The sequence below is a fragment of the Bubalus kerabau genome, chromosome 11 (assembly GCF_029407905.1).
Source record: "Bubalus kerabau isolate K-KA32 ecotype Philippines breed swamp buffalo chromosome 11, PCC_UOA_SB_1v2, whole genome shotgun sequence".
Lineage (NCBI taxonomy): Eukaryota > Metazoa > Chordata > Mammalia > Artiodactyla > Bovidae > Bubalus > Bubalus kerabau.
Window position 1 is genome coordinate 13,701,824 of NC_073634.1, and position 17,961 is coordinate 13,719,784.

Genomic DNA, 17,961 nt, shown 5'->3' on the forward strand with positions numbered 1-17,961 from the left:
CCCCGTGTTGTTCAAAGGTCAACTGTACTCAATTTTGTAAATATTGTTAACAGTTTTCATGCCCAAGATATGCCACTGATGGGATCATAAACTCACATGCCCTTTGGGAAACAATTTAGCATGCTTATCAATAATCTTCAAAATATTTACACCCTCTCAATAATCCCACTTCTAGAAAAGTAGGGTACAAAAATCAAGGTACAAGAGTCTTCATGGAAGGCTTAGTTATAACAACAAAATTAGGAACAACCTAAATGTCCAACATTACAGAATGATTAATTCATAAGATATAAACACAGTATAACATGATACAGCTATTATAATTTCATTAACTTAAAAATTAAAATTAAATACAAGTTAATTATAGAAAAATAAGAATAGACAAATGAGCAAAAAGAAAAATCGAAGAAGAACCTGCATTAGTCCAATATTAATCACCACTAACATTGTGGACTATATCTTTAAAAAATTTTTTATATATTAATATTAAAATAGTGTTTTGAAAAATATTTGGGAACATTGGAAAATATTTACCATATGAAGTCAAAACAAAATAATCAGTATATATTGAACTATTAAGAATTTGTAAGTAAATATGCATAAAGATTGGAAGGGAATACATAAAAATATTAACAATGGGTCTCTGGATGATTTTTGTTTTTCATACTTCTAAAATTTCTACAACAAATGGATATTAATCCTATAATTGAGAGATATTGATAGAAAACTATTTCTGTAAAAGGACAAGTGAACCTGCCTGAAAGCAGGTTGTTGAGAGAGCAGGATGCAAATAATGACAATTAACAGAATGGTTTTGACTTTCACACTGGAGTTGCCCTAGAGAACTTAAAGAAGCCGTTGCCTGGGCCCTACTCCCAGAGATTCCCCTGGGATGGGCTGAGCCAGGTCCTGGGCTTTATGCCTTTGGCAATATCTAGTCACTCTTGGGTGGGCGTATAATGTGCAGCCAGGCTGGGATGCACTGGCATAAGTCATCACAAGTTTCCTCAAGAGTTAGGCCACTGTGGTCTGGTGGAGGAGGAGCTGCCGGTCCTCCTCAGGAGGACCCATGTAGCCTCTCTAGCTGTGTGCGTTAGCTGAGTCATTTAACTGCATCTTCGTCTATCTGTAAAATGGGAATATTTAATGCAATATTTGGAGTCTGGCTTCAAGGAAGGAATAAATGAGAAAGTGCTATGTGAAATAGGAAGCATATAGAATGTGCTCTTTGTGAGAACCTGGAAACTCAGATGATAGCAATTATCTTTGATCAATGAAATATCCTTGGCAACTCGGGAGCTCATGCAAATAGACAGGTTTTCTTCTAAGCTGTATCAGTCTTGTAATTTGATTTGATTCAGAGATCCTACAGGCAGGTGTTGTCAAATGTGGATGCCTGGGGCAGTCCTAGCCTGAGGGCTCATGGGCTGTGGACAGTAGACAATAGATCTGAGTTGGTTCAGACCATTTGGTCATCTTGCTTTGAAAGGTGGCTGGCCTCTGGAAGCTAAAATTTTGTTCTCATGAAAATGTGCCTGGACCTTTTACACAAATACCTCAGACTGTCACCTCAAAAAAAACATCTAAATCATCTCCTTGGGAGATTATGTGGCTATTGCTTAAATGTCTTAGTAATTCCTCTTTTGAGACTGGTTTTGTCTAAGATACATTATTTTCTGAGTATTTTTCAATCAGTGAATTCATTCGCTGTCCTTTAAAGAAAAGTTTAACTTTAGAAAGCAGCCAGAAATATCGTTCAGAACCAAACCTGACAAGTAAGAAGGTATTCAAGCCTAGGTAAGACTATTTTTTGACTCTTAAATTTCTTTTAATTTGCAGGTTCACTGGTGACCCACTCCAGTACTCTTGCCTGGAAAATCCCATGGACGGAAGAGCTTGGTAGGCTGCAGTCCATCAGGTCATGAAGAGTTGGACACGACTGAGCGACTTCACTTTCACTTTTCACTTTCATGCATTGGAGAAGGAAATGGCAACCCATTCCAGTGTTCTTGCCTGGAGAATCCCAGGGATGGGGAAGCCTGGTGGGCTGCCGTCTATGAGGTTGCACAGAGTCTGGACACAACTGAAGCAACTTAGCAGCAGCAGCAGCTTTTGTTAATGAAATCAACTCATTTTCCCTATAGAATGTTACATTCTGGATTTGGCTGCTTGTATCCTGGAGTATTATGTTGTTGTCATAAATTTAAGGCACTGTTTCCGTGTTCAGCTAGTTGGGTGTAGGCCTAGAGAAGGTCTGGAGTTATACCCAGCAGGGTAAGTGAATATAAAAGAACTAGAGTTGCTTTTCATAAGTTTCCCAGGTGGTACAGTGATAAAGAATCCACCTGCAATGCAGGAGACTCGGGAGATGTGGGTTCAATCCCTGGATCAGGAAGATCCCCTGAAGGAGGAAATGGCAACCCATTTCAGTATTCTTGCCTGAAAAATACCACACGATCACAGAGCCAGACACTACTGAGTGACTGAGCACACACAGCTGCTTTTCATAATGATGGATCAAGGGATCAAAGGCAGACAAGGGGAGAATGAAGGTAAGAAAAACATTATAGAGAACTTTTTAAAAAGTATTGGGGTCGGTGGATTAGAGAAACCGAGGTGTTAGATAGGAGGCTGTTTGGACAAAAATGATAAGAGTAGGGTTGAAGAGAAAGACGAGTAGTGCCAAGACTTTAGTGGACGAGAGGGAATGACTGGGAGATGGGAGATTTCTCAACTGTGGAAACAAGGAGATTCAGCTTTTGAAGAAAGAGGAACAATAGTTTGAGTGAAGACAGTTTATTTTTTAAGTGAAGCCGTCACTTGTAAATGTGTGTCTGTCTTGCTCTCCAGTGTTATTCCCAGCACCCTCTATGGCGCAGTCAACAGTCTTCTGAGTGGTGAATAGAGCCTGGTTCTCTACTGGGACCCAGAAACTGACTCAATAGGTAAGTCTGAGAAAGGTTGAACACAGCTGCCTATTTGGGATTAATTTCTAGCTTGTATGCTGATTAGAAATCTGTCCCTTTCTTTTGATAAGTATGCTGTGGGTATACCTTACGCATTTGACTAAGGAGAAAATGGTGCAGTTCCTTCTCCTTATTGGGGCTAATACTGGATTTAGTCTCCTAAGACAACACTAATCAGCAACACTGGGCAAATCCAGGCAGTTTTGGAATTATTTTTCATGCCAACCCAATCCACAAAACACACAAACGTGGTATTGTCAATAAGGACAATACCCAAAATTCTTTTCACAAAAGAATTTCAAGACACTGACATGAATCCAAATGAAGACTTGCAGATTAGCCGAGGTCCACACCTCCACGCACTAATGAATTTGAGACGTACAGAATTAAGCAGCTCAGAGCCAGGACTGAGAGCATCGCCTGTGAGTCAGAACTCCTGAGTTGGTTTTGCTCAGCGGGTAACTAGCTGTGTGGCCTGGGGGGCGGAGGGGACTTCACACCTCCCCCCTTGGTCTTTATCCATCAGTGATCTCACACTCTAAAAGCCATCAATCCTAAGAACAATGAAGGAGGACAGGAAGCAAGGAGAGCAGGTTGCTAACAGCAGGCACCCTGCCGGCAGGGCAGTGGAGGGAAAGCTGGGTGCTGCCGAAAGAGCGAAAGACTCCGCTGAGACGAAGTCCCTGCTAGGAAGGAAAAAAAAGCCAGACAGAGCTCAATCGCTCCTGGCAATGCAACTGTTTCCAAGAAGGGAATACACAGGTCATCTGAGGTCAAGTTCAGGGAACACAGCCAGCCGCCAGGCGGGAAGGAAGCTGCAGTGAATGCCCGCCTGCTCTCCCAGCCCTTCGCCTTCTGAACATGAGTCTCGCGCCAGCCCCTTTGCCAGGGCCCCCTTCCAGACCCCGGCCACCTGGCTTGGGCCTTGCGGACGCAGCCCGTGCTGAGGGATGGGAGAAGCAGGTGCGAGCACCCGGGCAGTGCCGGCTGGTCGGGTCTTGGCCTCTTGCAGCGCTCTCCTGAAAGCCTTAGAGAGTTCGTCATCCACTGCTGTCCTCCTCCAGCCTCACGGCCTCCCCTCCCCTAGACACAGGATTCTCTCTTAGCTCCCTGCCTTTGCCATTGGTGTTTACCCCAAAGTCATTCTCATCACAACTTTTGCTCTGAAAATCCTATTATCATTTAATGGCCAGCTGGAAAGCCACGTGACCCGTGAAGCCCCCAGAGCTGGAAGTAGCACTTGTTACCGTCTGTTCTGCATCACAGGTGGGCCATGTTGTCTCGCCCAGATTTGGAATCGCATCAGATCCACTCCTCACCATGGCATCATGTGACTTCCCTCCTAGCTCTGAGCTGCCCACCTGCAAACACATCTTTGAGGTTCTGCTACCATCACACCCCTCACCTCACCCTTCGAGGCTCAGCTCAGAAACAGACTGTGAAGGACCTTCCAGCTCTCCCCATCTCTCCACCCACAGACATGCTGGCTCCATTTTTTGAGTGGCTACTCAGTGCCCAGAAGTTTATCTTGGGTATTTCTAATCTTTGGAACATCTCTGCAAAGTAGGTGCAGAGTCTCACTTTCAGAGGTAAGAAAAGAAGCTCAGAGAGGTTAAGAAAGTGTCTGAGTTGCACTGCTCCCTTGTGGCCCAGCCAAGGTTGGAACCCAGGCTTGCGTGACACCTGAACCCAAGCCTTCCTTCCATTCCATGCAACTTCTTCATTCACAGGGCAAATATTTTAAGCCTAAGACTGTTAGGACCTTGAAGATTATCTTTGTTTTCAATGCAGGAAGCCTAAGGTGTCACGACTTGCCCAAGGTGACATAGTTTCTTCCTACCTGCTCTCCTCATCTCTCCCAGAAACCATCTGTCAGCTGCAGTGGTCCCTAATACCAGGTAACATTCCCTGGGGTCCCCAGTTGCAAACCATCTGACACAACTTCCTGGCAGCAGGGCTCCAAATAGGCAGGAGAGGATGTTGCAACAAGTTCAGAGTCACAGCTGTACACAGTGATAACGTCCCAAACTGACAGTCACTTAGCATTTCTTTCTTGTCTGAGGAGGGCAATCCAAAGCTGCTGCTGCTGCAGTTTTACTGAGTCAGAGCCTGGGCCTCTGCTTTCTCCTGCAGTTCCCTTCTCAAGGGGTACTTGTGGTCGCCAGTGGCTCCAGGATCGCCTAGAGCAAGGGTGCTGCCAGAAGAATCCAAGGACTCACTGCCCATCTTCTGTTCCTGCCATTTACTCTAAGGATCTCCCAATCACATAATCTAGTCCAGAGGTGGATAAACTGCTCAAACCTAGCTGGGAGCTGGCCTGGGACTTGGCGTGTCTGTAGCGTGTAGCTGGGAGCATAAAGGGATGAGGGTGTGGGAGACATTTCATTGCTTAGTCCAAGGGGCCCTTCTTAAGCCCAGCCTACTTCTTTCCATTCGTTTAACATTTATCAAGCTACTTATACCTATGTGCCAAGCACTGGAGAGACAAAGAGGAATAAGACCCACTCTGAGTTTATTATAAAGAGACAAGGAAACAGATCATTTTAATGCTATGTGGCAAGTGCAACAATAAGGTATATGCAAAAGGCAGTCAACAGGAGTAAAATGCCAGACCCCTGACCCAGCTGCGGGGCAAGGGGTTCAGCTGAGGCTTCCTGAAGAGGGTACTTGCTGATGAGATAGATGAGAAATACTAGGAGGGATGTTGTTAGCTCCAGATGACTGGCTGGATGCTGGGGATGAGTGAGAGGAGAAGTTGGCCCCTCCCGCTGGCTGCAGGAATGATGGGAGAACGCTGAACAATGGATCTTCTCACAGATGCCTAGTGCTTTCTTGCCTCAGAGCAGGCGGTTGCTTTCCCGCTGTTGCTCCCAAAGATATGAATTTGGGCCCTTCATTCTCTCAGAGATTTAACCCAGGTGCCCTCAGGAGCTGAAGTCCCCCTGACCCTGGCCTAGCATATCAAATATAGGAGCACAGTCTGCACGGTACTACCTCCAGGCCAGACTCAGCTGGCGTTTCCCAAGCGTCACCCGAGTCTGATAGTCCCTAAGAGAAGTTCTGGCTCTAGAAAACCCACCTGTAAACACCTGCCACCTTGTGAAGGGCTGCTGTCTGAGAACGTCCTGTGTTTGGGGACTTACCCACCTTGGTTGAAAGTAGAACCCACCTCCCGCAGGGAAGATGAAGACTCAGATACTGTTTTTCCCACCCTCCCTTGCAGGTACTTGGCATATCAAGCGCCCGTGGCCTAGATTCTAGGAGTCGACTATCCCTATCGGAGTCAGGTCCCTGACAACTTTCTGTGACAATTGTGTGTGTGTGGGGGGGGGGCACATTTTCGGCACAACTGTGGTGGACCCTCTGAGACCTCGCAGGTGAAGGGCCCTAGGGCTTCCTCAGGTTCACAGTAACTTGCTCCTCAATGCAGTTTAGGTCCATGATGGAGTCTTCAGCTGTCATCAGTCCAGCAGAGGGTTGGGCTATGGCAAACATGGGGACCAGGAGAGCATGGCTTTGTTCCGAGGACAGTGAGTAAAACCATTGAGCTGGCACAGAGAGTTCTTTCATAGAGGCAGGAGAAGATGAGGTTGGAGGACCTCAAAATCCCAGTTAAGGAACCTGGTCATCATCTTGTAAGGAGCACCAACATTTTTGAAAAATGAACTTTTCCTTGGGAATAATTTTGGATTTACAGAGAAGTTTCAGAAATGCCATAGAGAGTTTCCATATATCCCTTACCCAGTTTTCCCTAGTGCTAACATCTTATAGTGTATGGCACATTTGTTAAAACTAAGAAGCTGACATTGGTGCATTACTATTGTTCAAACTCCAGACAATTCAGATTTCACTAGTTTTTCCACTAAAATTTTCTTTTCTATTCCACAATCCTCTCCAGGATACCATTCTGCATTTAGACACCAACCTTTTTAAAGGAGAATATTAACATTATTAAAGGCATTTTAGGAAAACCATCTGACAGGAATGGTCAAGTGAGATAGGAAGGCATTCCAGAACCTTCAAACTTCCAAATACATCCCACTGCCCAGCAGCTGAAGGAGCTCACCACCTTGAAAGTGCAGTTGCCAGGAAGAGGAAACCTGGGCCATTGGAAGCATCTCTGTGCCTGTTCAGGGTTCAGGGGGCCAAAGATATATTTAGGATCCACTTGGGAGCCAAGAAAAAGAAAACTCCTTCCTTGGGAATTCTCTGGCAGTCCAGTAGTTAGGACACCATGCTTTCACTGCTGAGGGCCCAGGTTTGATCCCTGGTTGGAAAACTAAAAAAAAAAAAAGAGAGAGAGAGAGACACCTGGGAGCCTCTGCCTAGCAGTGCTGCAAGCTAGAAGGTCTTCCTGCCTAGGCACCCAAAGTTGGCTGGTAACCCAGACAGGTAGCCAAAGAAATGTGTGTTTGCCTTCTTTTCTGAAAGTCTAGACTTGTCTCCCTTACAATTCAGTTTGATGTTGTGGAAAGAGAACAGGCTCTAGGATCAGGATGGCCCAGGATTTAAGTCTTGACTCCACCACTTATTGTGGGACCATGTGTGAGTTACTGAACTTCTCTGAGCTTCACTTTCCTCACTGATAATAACTGTTATATTAAACTTCCTTTATAAGATTATTGAGAGGATTGATTAACATTTACAAAGTGTTCAGTAGGGGGCCTGGCACACAATAGGTATTCAGTAATCAATTGGCTCCCTTGACAACAAGAGGGTAGGGCTGAGCCCATAATTTTCTTGCATATCCTCAAACTGCTTAACATCTGCAAAGCAATTCATACATTGATGATTGTGATATGGAGCTCACAAACCCAATGACTTCAGAAAGAGCAGATCATGACTCCAACTACAGCATTCATTTATTGAGCAAGTCTCTATTAGTCACTCACTAAATATCAATAAGTAGGTAATGCCAGGCTCTGTGCTAAGTGACTAAGATGGTTTGCGTCAAGAATGGCAAAGCCCAGGAGGGAGAGAGAACTTTATTCAGGTCTGATACATAGTCCTGATGTTCAAGCTGGTTTTAGAAAAAGCAGAGGAACCAGAGATCAAATTGCCAACATCCGCTGGATCATGGAAAAAGCAAGAGAGCTCCAGAAAAACATCTATTTCTGCTTTATTGACTATGCCAAAGCCTTTGACTGTGTGGATCACAATAAACTGTGGAAAATTCTGAAAGAGATGGGAATACCAGACCACCTGACCTGCCTCTTGAGAAATCTGTATGCAGGTCAGGAAGCAACAGTTAGAAGTGGACATGGAACAACAGACTGGTTCCAAATAGGAAAAGGAGTGTCAAGGCTGTATATTGTCACCATGCTTATTTAACTTATATGCAGAGTACATCATGAGAAACGCTGGGCTGGAAGAAACACAAGCTGGAATCAAGATTGCTGAGAGAAATATCAATAACCTTAGATATGCAGATGACACCACCCTTATGGCAGAAAGTGAAGAGGAACTAAAAAGCCTCTTGATGAAAGTAAAAGTGGAGAGTGAAAAAGTGGGCTTAAAGCTCAACATTCAGAAAACTAAGATCATGGCATCCGGTCCCACAACTTCATGGGAAATAGATGGGGAAACAGTGGAAACAGTGGCAGACTTTATTTTTTTGGGCTCCAAAATCACTGCAGATGGTGACTGCAGCCATGAAATTAAAAGATGCTTACTCCTTGGAAGGAAAGTTATGACCAACCTAGATAGCATATTCAAAAGCAGAGACATTACTTTGCCAACAAAGGTCCATCTAGTCAAGGCTATGGTTTTTCCTGTGGTCATGTATGGATGTGAGAGTTGGACTGTGCAGAAGGCTGAGCGCCGAAGAATTGATGCTTTTGAACTGTTGTGTTGGAGAAGACCCTTGGACTGCAAGGAGATCCAACCAGTCCATTCTGAAGGAGATCAGCCCTGGGATTTCTTTGGAGGGAATGATGCTGAAGCTGAAACTCCAGTACTTTGGCCACCTCATGCAAAGAGTTGACTCATTGGAAAAGACTCTGATGCTGGGAGGGATTGGGGGCAGGAGGAGAAGGGGACGACAGAGGATGAGATGGCTGATGGCATCACTGACTCGATGGCCATGAGTCTGAGTGAACTCCGGGAGTTGGTGTTGGACAGGGAGGCCTGGAGTGCTGCGATTCATGGGGTCGCAAAAAGTCGGACACGACTGAGCGACTGAACTGAACTGATACATAGTCTGACATAGTTTAATAAGCAGAGGACCCAAGGTACAAAGCCTGGCTACTTGTGTGAGGGCTGAGGGAAGAGCCTCACAGAGAGAAGAGGAAGAGACTTGGGACTGGCAGAATAAGTAGGTCTTCCAGTAAAATAAGAGTGAGGAAAAAGTGAGAGGGAGAGAGAGAGAGAATTGCATTATGTGGGAAACACAGGTCATATTGTGGAACTTATGTTAGTCTTGTATGGAATGAGTGGTGGAAAATGAGGTTATCAAAACACGGCAGCTGGAATACTTCTGCACAGGAAGGGCTGTGTGGGGGTGGTGCCTGAGACCCAACTGGAAGCTCCAAGTAACCACTGCTTTTTTAACACATGGTTTAGTTGAGGGGAGGGCTTCCCAGGTGGCTCAGTGGTAAAGAATCTGCCTGCCAATACAAGAGACACACGAGACCCGGGTTTGATCCCTGGGTTGGGAAAATCCCCTGGAGGAGGAAATGGCAACCCACTCCAGTATTCTAGCCTGGGAAATCCCATGGACAGAGGAGCCTGGTGGGTTACAGTCCAGGGGATTGCAATAGGTCAGATATGACTGAGTGACTGAGCATGCACACACACACTTTAGTTGAGGTATTTTGGGCAAGAGATGATTACTGGTAGTAGTGATGGGCAGGGTCTGGGCAGGGAGTGGGCATTCCAGCCACTCCTGGCATGCCCATGCAGGGAAGGAGCCATGTAAGCGCCATGACAGAGCAGGTAGACTGAATGAGTCAACCGCAATATCCACTACACCTGTGACTAGAGAAACAAACCAAGGTGCAGAGAAGATCTGCACTATTTTGGAGATGAACAGGTAGACTTTGGTGAAAAAGGAGGGCGTGATGATAGTTGGAAGGGGCAAAGATGACTCCACAGAGTCTGGTGAGTCAACTAGGTGAATGGAGGAGCAGAAGTGGATTTTGTTAGCTCAGGCTGGGGGTGGGTGTAGCGTGTGGGTGGGGATGAGACACTGTCTTGTACACACTGAACATGATGGATGTCCAGGTCATGATATCCAGAGGTCAATATAGCTGTAGCTTTAGAAGTCCTCTTCCTTTCTGTAATTTGCTTCAAAACCTGTGTCAAAACTAGGTGGGTAGGCTATAAGTGAAACACAATTGGCTATGAGTAGATAACTGAAGTGGGTGAAAAAGTAAAAATTAGCTCATACTAAGGGAAAAGAAGCTGCCCTGCCATTCATCAGGCTGGGAGGACAGACATCTGTAAGGCTGGCTACAAAGTTACCATGAAACAATATTCCCCCCAAGGGCACGCTGCAGCTAAAGTGTAATAACCACCCCCTCCTTTGTGTGACTACTGCTTTCTGATTCACTGGGAAACCTTGTTCTCTAAAATGATAGATCAGAAACTTCGCTGTTTGAAATTTTATCAGTAAAAATGAAACACCCTTCTGTTGCCAGGAGGATCTAAGTCACTTTGACACAGGGAAGCAGTCTTGATTTGCAACCCAGGTTCAGAGCCTCAGACAAGGGGCTTCTGAACACAACATTTCATGTTTAGCTTAACTTTGCACTTCCTAAGGAAATGAACCTGGGTCTAGCATGCAGTTCAGACCAGATGTTGACTCCTGCTTTGCTTTGAGTCTATCAAAACATGGCTTCTTTTAAATTTTACCTAAATTCTATCCTTACCCTAAATCCTGTTAACTCTTTGTCTGTTTGGTGAGACACCCCATAGTCTCCCCGGTATGTGGGTTCCTTCGTTTGAGTGAGCTAGTAAATCTGATTTTGCCAAAATACAGGTCTGTTCCCAGTGATCTGAGGCTGACTGATTATGTCATGAGCAACTGCGATATGGGAATTCTCTATACTATTCTATTGCAAATGATCCACGTTTTCCATAACATTTCCAAGTTTTTAAAAAGTCCTCACCCCATGTTAGTAGTGTGCACTATGACAGTGTTTGAGGTCTAAGGCAGAATGATGCCCCTCCCCTCAATGTACAGACCCTAATTCCTGGCACCTGTGACTCTTACCTCACTAGCAAAAAGGACTCTGCAGATGTATGTAAGACTAAAGACCTTGAGGTGGCAGAGTATTCTGGACTATCCAGATGAGCCTAATGTAACCAAGTGGGCCCTTAAAAGCAAAGAACCTTTCCTGGTTGTGGTCAGAAAGAGATGAGATGGTGGAAGAGTCAGAGATGCAACACTGCTGGCTTTGATGAGGAAGGGGCCACAAGCCAAGGAATGTGGGCAGCCTCTAGAAGACCAAAAAAGGTAAGGGAACAGGTTCTCCTCTAGAACCTCCAGAAAGGAATGCAGCCATGTAGATAATTTGATTTTAACCCAGTGAGACCCATGTAAGAGTTCTGACCTTCAGAACTGTGAGATAATATTCTGTACTGCTTTAAATCACCTTGGTGGTAATTTGGTATGGCAACAATAGAAACCAATGCAAGATCACCCAGAAGAGTGAGCAGAGATAGAGGTGAGCCAAGGGTGCCTGGGGCAACACCAGCATTTCAGACTAGAAAGAAAAAGGTGAAGCTGTCAAAGAGACAGAAAGGGAAATACCAAGCACTGGAAGAGCCAGAAGAGACCAACAAAGGAAAAAGTCTCGAAGGACAAAGTGGTCCAGAGACTGAAACTGCCTACTCTTTAAAGTGACAGCTGAAGAAGATTAAGTAGTAGTCTTTCCAAGTATGTGTTATTTTCTTGCTTCATATTCCCAGTGATTCTTGTATTTGTATATAACAACTTTCACCTGAAACTATCACTTTCTCCCTCATGTTAAAAGCCTGAGAGTTTGAGAACTTTCACCTCAACCCACATTATAAACCCATTATGGTAATTATTCTGGTTCCAGAAGAGCAGGTTTTACCACATGGTAAGCGAAAAGCAAAGGAGAAAAGGAAAAATATAAACATCTGAATGCAGAGTTCCAAAGAATAGCAAGAAGAGATAAGAAAGACTTCTTCAGCGATCAATGCAAAGAAATAGAGGAAAACAACAGAATGGGAAAGACTAGAGATCTCTTCAAGATAATCAGAGATACCAAGGGAATATTTCATGCAAAGATGGGCTCCATAAAGGACAGAAATGGTATGGACCTAACAGAAGCAGAAGATATTAAGAAGAGGTGCCAAGAATACACAGAAGAAATGTACAGAAAAGATCTTCACGACCCAGATAATCACGATGGTGTGATCACTGACCTACAGCCAGACATCCTGGAATTTGAAGACCAGTGGGCCTTAGAAAGTATCACTACGAACAAAGCTAGTGGAGGTGATAGAATTCCAGTTGAGCTATGCCAAATCCTGCAAGATGATGCTGTGAAAGTGCAGCACTCTATATGCCAGCAAATTTGGAAAACTCAGCAGTGGCCACAAGACTGGAAAAGGTCAGTTTTCATTCCAATCCCAAAGAAAGGCAATGCCACAGAATGCTCAAACTACCGCACAATTGCACTCATCTCACACGTTAGTAAAGTAATGCTCAAAATTCTCCAAGCCAGGCTTCAGCAATACGTGAACCATGAACTTCCTGATGTTCAAGCTGGTTTTAGAAAAGGCAGAGGAACCAGAGATCAAATTGCCAACATCTGCTGGATCATGGAAAAAGCAAGAGAGCTCCAGAAAAACATCTATTTCTGTTTTATTGACTATGCCAAAGCCATTGACTGTGTGGATCACAATAAACTGTGGAAAATTCTGAAAGAGATGGGAATACCAGACCACCTGACCTGCCTCTTGAGAAATTTTGTATGGAGGTCAGGAAGCAACAGTTAGAACTGGACATGGAACAACAGACTGGTTCCAAATAGGAAAAGGAGTATGTCGAGGTTGTATATTGTCACCCTGCTTATTTAACTTATATGCAGAGTACATCATGAGAAATGCTGGACTGGAAGAAACACAAGCTGGAATCAAGATTGCCAGGAGAAATATCAATAACCTCAGATATGCAGATGACACCACCCTTATGGCAGAAAGTGAAGAGGAACTCAAAAGCCTCTTGATGAAAGTGAAAGTGGAGAGTGAAAAGTTGGCTCAAAGCTCAACATTCAGAAAACAAAGATCATGGCATCTGGTCCCATCACTTCATGGGAAATAGATGGGGAAACAGTGGAAACAGTGGCAGACTTTTATTTTTCTGGGCTCCAAAATCACTGCAGATGGTGACTGCAGCCATGAAATTAAAAGACGCTTACTCCTTGGGAAGGAAAGTTATGACCAACCTAGATAGCATATTCAAAAGCAGAGACATTACTTTGCCAATAAAGGTCCATCTAGTCAAGGCTATGGTTTTTCCTGTGGTCATGTATGGATGTGAGAGTTGGACTGTGCAGAAGGCTGAGCACCGAAGAATTGATGCTTTTGAACTGTGGTGTTGGAGAAGACCCTTGGACTGCAAGGAGATCCAACCAGTCCATTCTGAAGGAGATCAGCCCTGGGATTTCTTTGGAGGGAATGATGCTGAAGCTGAAACTCCAGTACTTTGGCCACCTCATGCGAAGAGTTGACTCATTGGAAAAGACTGATGCTGGGAGGGATTGGGGGCAGGAGAAGGGGACGACAGAGGAATAGATGGCTGGATGGCATCACTGACTCGATGGCCATGAGTCTGAGTGAACTCCGGGAGTTTGTGATGGACAGGGAGGCCTGGAGTGCTGCGATTCATGGGGTCGCAAAGAGTTGGACACGACTGAGCTACTGAACTGACTGAACTGAACTGAATGATACAGTGCAAAGAAACAGAGGAAAACAACAGAATGGGAAAGACTAGAGATCTCTTCAAGAAAATCAGAGATACCAAGGGAACATTTCATGCAAAGATGGGCTCGATAAAGGACAGAAATGGTATGGACCTAACAGAAGCAGAAGATATTAAGAAGACGTGCCAAGAATACACAGAAAAACTGTACAAAAAAGATCTTCATGACCCAGATAATCATGATAGTGTGATCACTAACCTAGAGCCAGACATCCTGGAATGTGAAGTCAAGTGGGCCTTAGGAAGCATCACTATGAACAAAGCTAGTGGAGGTGATAGAATTCCAATTGAGCTATGCTAAATCCTGAAAGATGATGCTGGGAAGTGCTGCACTCAATATGTCAGCAAATTTGGAAAACTCAGCAGTGGCTACAGGACTGGAAAAGGTCAGTTTTCATTCCAACCCTAAAGAAAGGCAATGCCAAAGAATGCTCTAACTACCGCACAATTGCACTCATCTCACATGCTAGTAAAGTAATGCTCAAAATTCTCCAAGCCAGGCCTCAACTATATATGAACTGTGAACTTCCAGAAGTTCAAGCTGGTTTTAGAAAAGGCAGAGGAACCAGAGATCAAATTGCCAACATCCGCTGGATCATGGAAAAAGCAAGAGAGCTCCAGAAAAACATCTATTTCTGCTTTATTGACTATGCCAAAGCCTTTGATTGTGTGGATCACAATAAACTGTGGAAAATTCTGAAAGAGATGGGAATACCAGACCACCTGACCTGCCTCTTGAGAAATCTGTATGCAGGTCAGGAAGCAACAGTTAGAAGTGGACATGGAACAACAGACTGGTTCCAAATAGGAAAAGGAGTACGTCAAGGCTGTATATTGTCACCCTGCTTATTTAACTTATATGCAGAGTACATCATGTTAAATATGGGCTGGATGAAGCACAAGCTGGAATCAAGATTGCCGGGAGAAATATCAATAACCTTAGATATGCAGATGACACCACCCTTATGGCAGAAAGTGAAGAAGAACTAAAGAGCCTCTTGATGAAAATAAAAGTGGAGAGTGAAAAAGTTGGCTTAAAGCTCAACATTCAGAAAACTAAGATCATGGCATCTGGTCCCAAGACTTCATGGCAAATAGATGGAGAAACAGTGGAAACAGTGGCAGACTTTATTTTTCTGGGCTCCAAAATCACTGCAGATGGTGACTGCAGCCATGAAATTAAGACACTTATTCCTTGGAAGGAAAGTTATGACCAACCTAGACAGTATATTAAAAAGCAGAAAAAATAAAAATAAATAAAATAAAAAGCAGAGACATTACTTTGCCAACAAAGGTCCATCTAGTCAAGGCTATGGTTTTTCCAGTAGTCATATATAGATGTGAGAGTCGGACTATAAAGAAAGCTGAGCGCCAAAGAACTGATGCTTTTGAACTGTGGTGTTGGAGAAGAGTCTCTGAGAGTCCCTTGGACTGCAAGGAGATCCAGCCGGCCTATCCTAAAGGAACTCAGTCCTGAATATTCATTGGAAGGACTGATGTTGAAGCTAAAGCTCCAATACTTTGGCCACCTGATGCAAAGAGCTGACTCATTTGAAAAGACCCTGATGCTGGAAAAGACTGAAGGCAGGAAGAAGGGGATAACAGAGGATGAGATGGTTGGATTGCATCACCAACTCAATGGACATGAGTTTGAGTAAGTTGTGGGAGTTGGTGATAGACAAGGAAGCCTGGCATGATGCAGTCCATTGGGGTTGCAGAGTCAGACACGACTAAGTGACTGAACTGAACTGAAGCTGGAAAGAAATGTAGCTGTTTTATGTGTTAATCCCAGTTACTTGACTCGGCTGCTGCTGCTAAATCGCTTCAGTCGTGTCCGACTCTGTGCGACCCCATAGAGGGCAGCCCACCAGGCTCCCCATCCCTGGGATTCTCCAGGCAAGAACACTGGAGTGGGTTGCCATGTCCTTCTCCAATGCATGAAAGTGAAAAGTGAAAGTGAAGTCGCTCAGTCGTGTCTGACTCTTAGCGACCCCATGGACTGCAGCCCACCAGGCTCCTCCATCCATGTTCGGTCCATCTGGGCCTAACGCCTCACCCTCACACGAAGGCCTCGGCACAGGACCTTCTTCTCTAGACACTTCATTCTTCAGAGCAGCTGTCACTTTTGCAGGGGGCTGTCCCGGACTCTGCTGGCTCCTTCTGTTATGGCCCCCACGTACACCTGACATCTTTTCAAACGGTCACTATACCTGCAACACGTGGTCCGTGACTATCAGCCTCTCCACTGGCTGACACTTTCTGTGAGCTGAGGATGAGGCCTGCCCTGTGCTGTGCTCACTGTTACCCTCCTGGTCTCTAGCATGTGGGAGATACTCAAATATTTGTTGATGACTGAATAAATGAATGAAGGGTGGGGACCGAGTGCTCTTACTCCGGGTTTACAGGTGATTTCTACATTAGTGGCTCTGGGAAACTTAAGTAGGAATGAAACATTTGAGCCCCTCAGAGCTCAAGTACCAAAACCACTGACTTTCCAAACACGCCTAATATCCTGTATTCATCCCTGGTCTTGTCCAAAGCCCAAAGCGGCAAATAAACACATGAACAAGTGGGACAGATTTCTAACATGGTGCCAGGACTATTATTTTTTTTTTGCCATGACAATTCAATGGGAGAAAAGAGTCATGTTTTCTACAAATAGTGTTGGAAGAACTGGATATATGCATGCAAAAGAACGATGTTGAATCCCTTCCTTACACTCTACACAAAAATTAACTCAAAATGGATCACAGACCTAATGTAAGAGCTAAAACTATACAACTCTTAGAAGAAAACACAGCAGATATTTGTGACCCTGGGTTATTCAAAACTTTCTTAGACACGATGCCAAAATAAGTTGATAAAAATAAATTTGACTTCATCAAGATTGAAAACATTCAGGCTTCAAAGGACACTATCAAAATGAAAATATAACCGACAGAATGGGAAAAATATGAATAAATTATCTATGTAATAAGGATTTGTATACAGAATACATACTCCTACAACTCAACAATAAAAAGCCACAAACACAATTGAAAAAATGGATTTGAATAGACAGTTTTTCCCAAAGATATACAAATGACCAATAAGTACATGAAAGTTACGTTCAACATCATTAGCCGTTAGTGCAATGTAAATCAAGACCCCAGTGAGATACAGCTTCACTCCTATTCAGTTCAGTCGCTCAGTCGTGTCCAACCCTTTGCGACCCCACGAAACGCAGCACACCAGGCCTCCCTGTCCATCATCAACTCCCAGAGTTTACTCAGACTCATGTCTATTGAGTCGGAGAGGCCATCCAGCCATCTCATCCTCTGTCATCCCCTTCTCCTCCTGCCCCCAATCCCTCCCAGCATCAGAGTCTTTTCCAATTAGTCAACTTTTTGCATGAGGTGGCCAAAGTACTGGAGTTTCAGCTTCAGCATCATTCCTTCCAAAGAAATCCCAGGGCTGATCTCCTTCAGAAAGGACTGGTTGGATCTCCTTGCAGTCCAAGGGACTCTCAAGAGTCTTCTCCAACACCACAGTTCAAAAGCATCAATTCTTCGGTGCTCAGCTTTCTTCACAGTCCAACTCTCACATCCATACATGACCACAGGAAAAACCATAGCCTTGACTAGACAAACCTTTGTTGGCAAAGTAATGTCTCTGCTTTTGAATATGCTATCTAGGTTGGTCATAACTTTCCTTCCAAGGAGTAAGCATCTTTTAATTTCATGGCTGCAGTCACCATCTGCAGTGATTTTGGAGCCCAAAAAAATAAAGTCTGACACCATTTCCCCATCTATTTGCCATGAAGTAATAGGACTGGATGCCATGATCTTTGTTTTCTGAATGTTGAGCTTTAAGCCCACTTTTTCACTCTCCTCTTTCACTTTCATCAAGAGGCTTTTTAGTTCCTCTTCACTTTCTGCCATAAGGGTGGTGTCATCTGCATATCTGAGGTTATTGATATTTCTCCCGGCAATCTTGATTCCAGCTTGTGTTTCTTCCCGTCCAGCGTTTCTCATGATGTACTCTGCATATAAGTTAAATAAG

The 17,961-nt window shown here is 44.3% G+C and overlaps 1 long non-coding RNA gene across 1 annotated transcript; it reads left to right on the top strand.

Annotated features, from left to right (window-relative positions):
- Positions 1 to 2,391: 2,391 nt before the first annotated feature.
- Positions 2,392 to 5,330, top strand: LOC129622352 (uncharacterized). The gene is made up of 4 exons (XR_008699922.1): positions 2,392 to 2,552; positions 2,851 to 2,945; positions 4,758 to 4,864; positions 5,100 to 5,330. It is a non-coding gene; the product is annotated as an uncharacterized LOC129622352 (long non-coding RNA).
- The last annotated feature ends 12,631 nt before the right edge of the window (positions 5,331 to 17,961 follow it).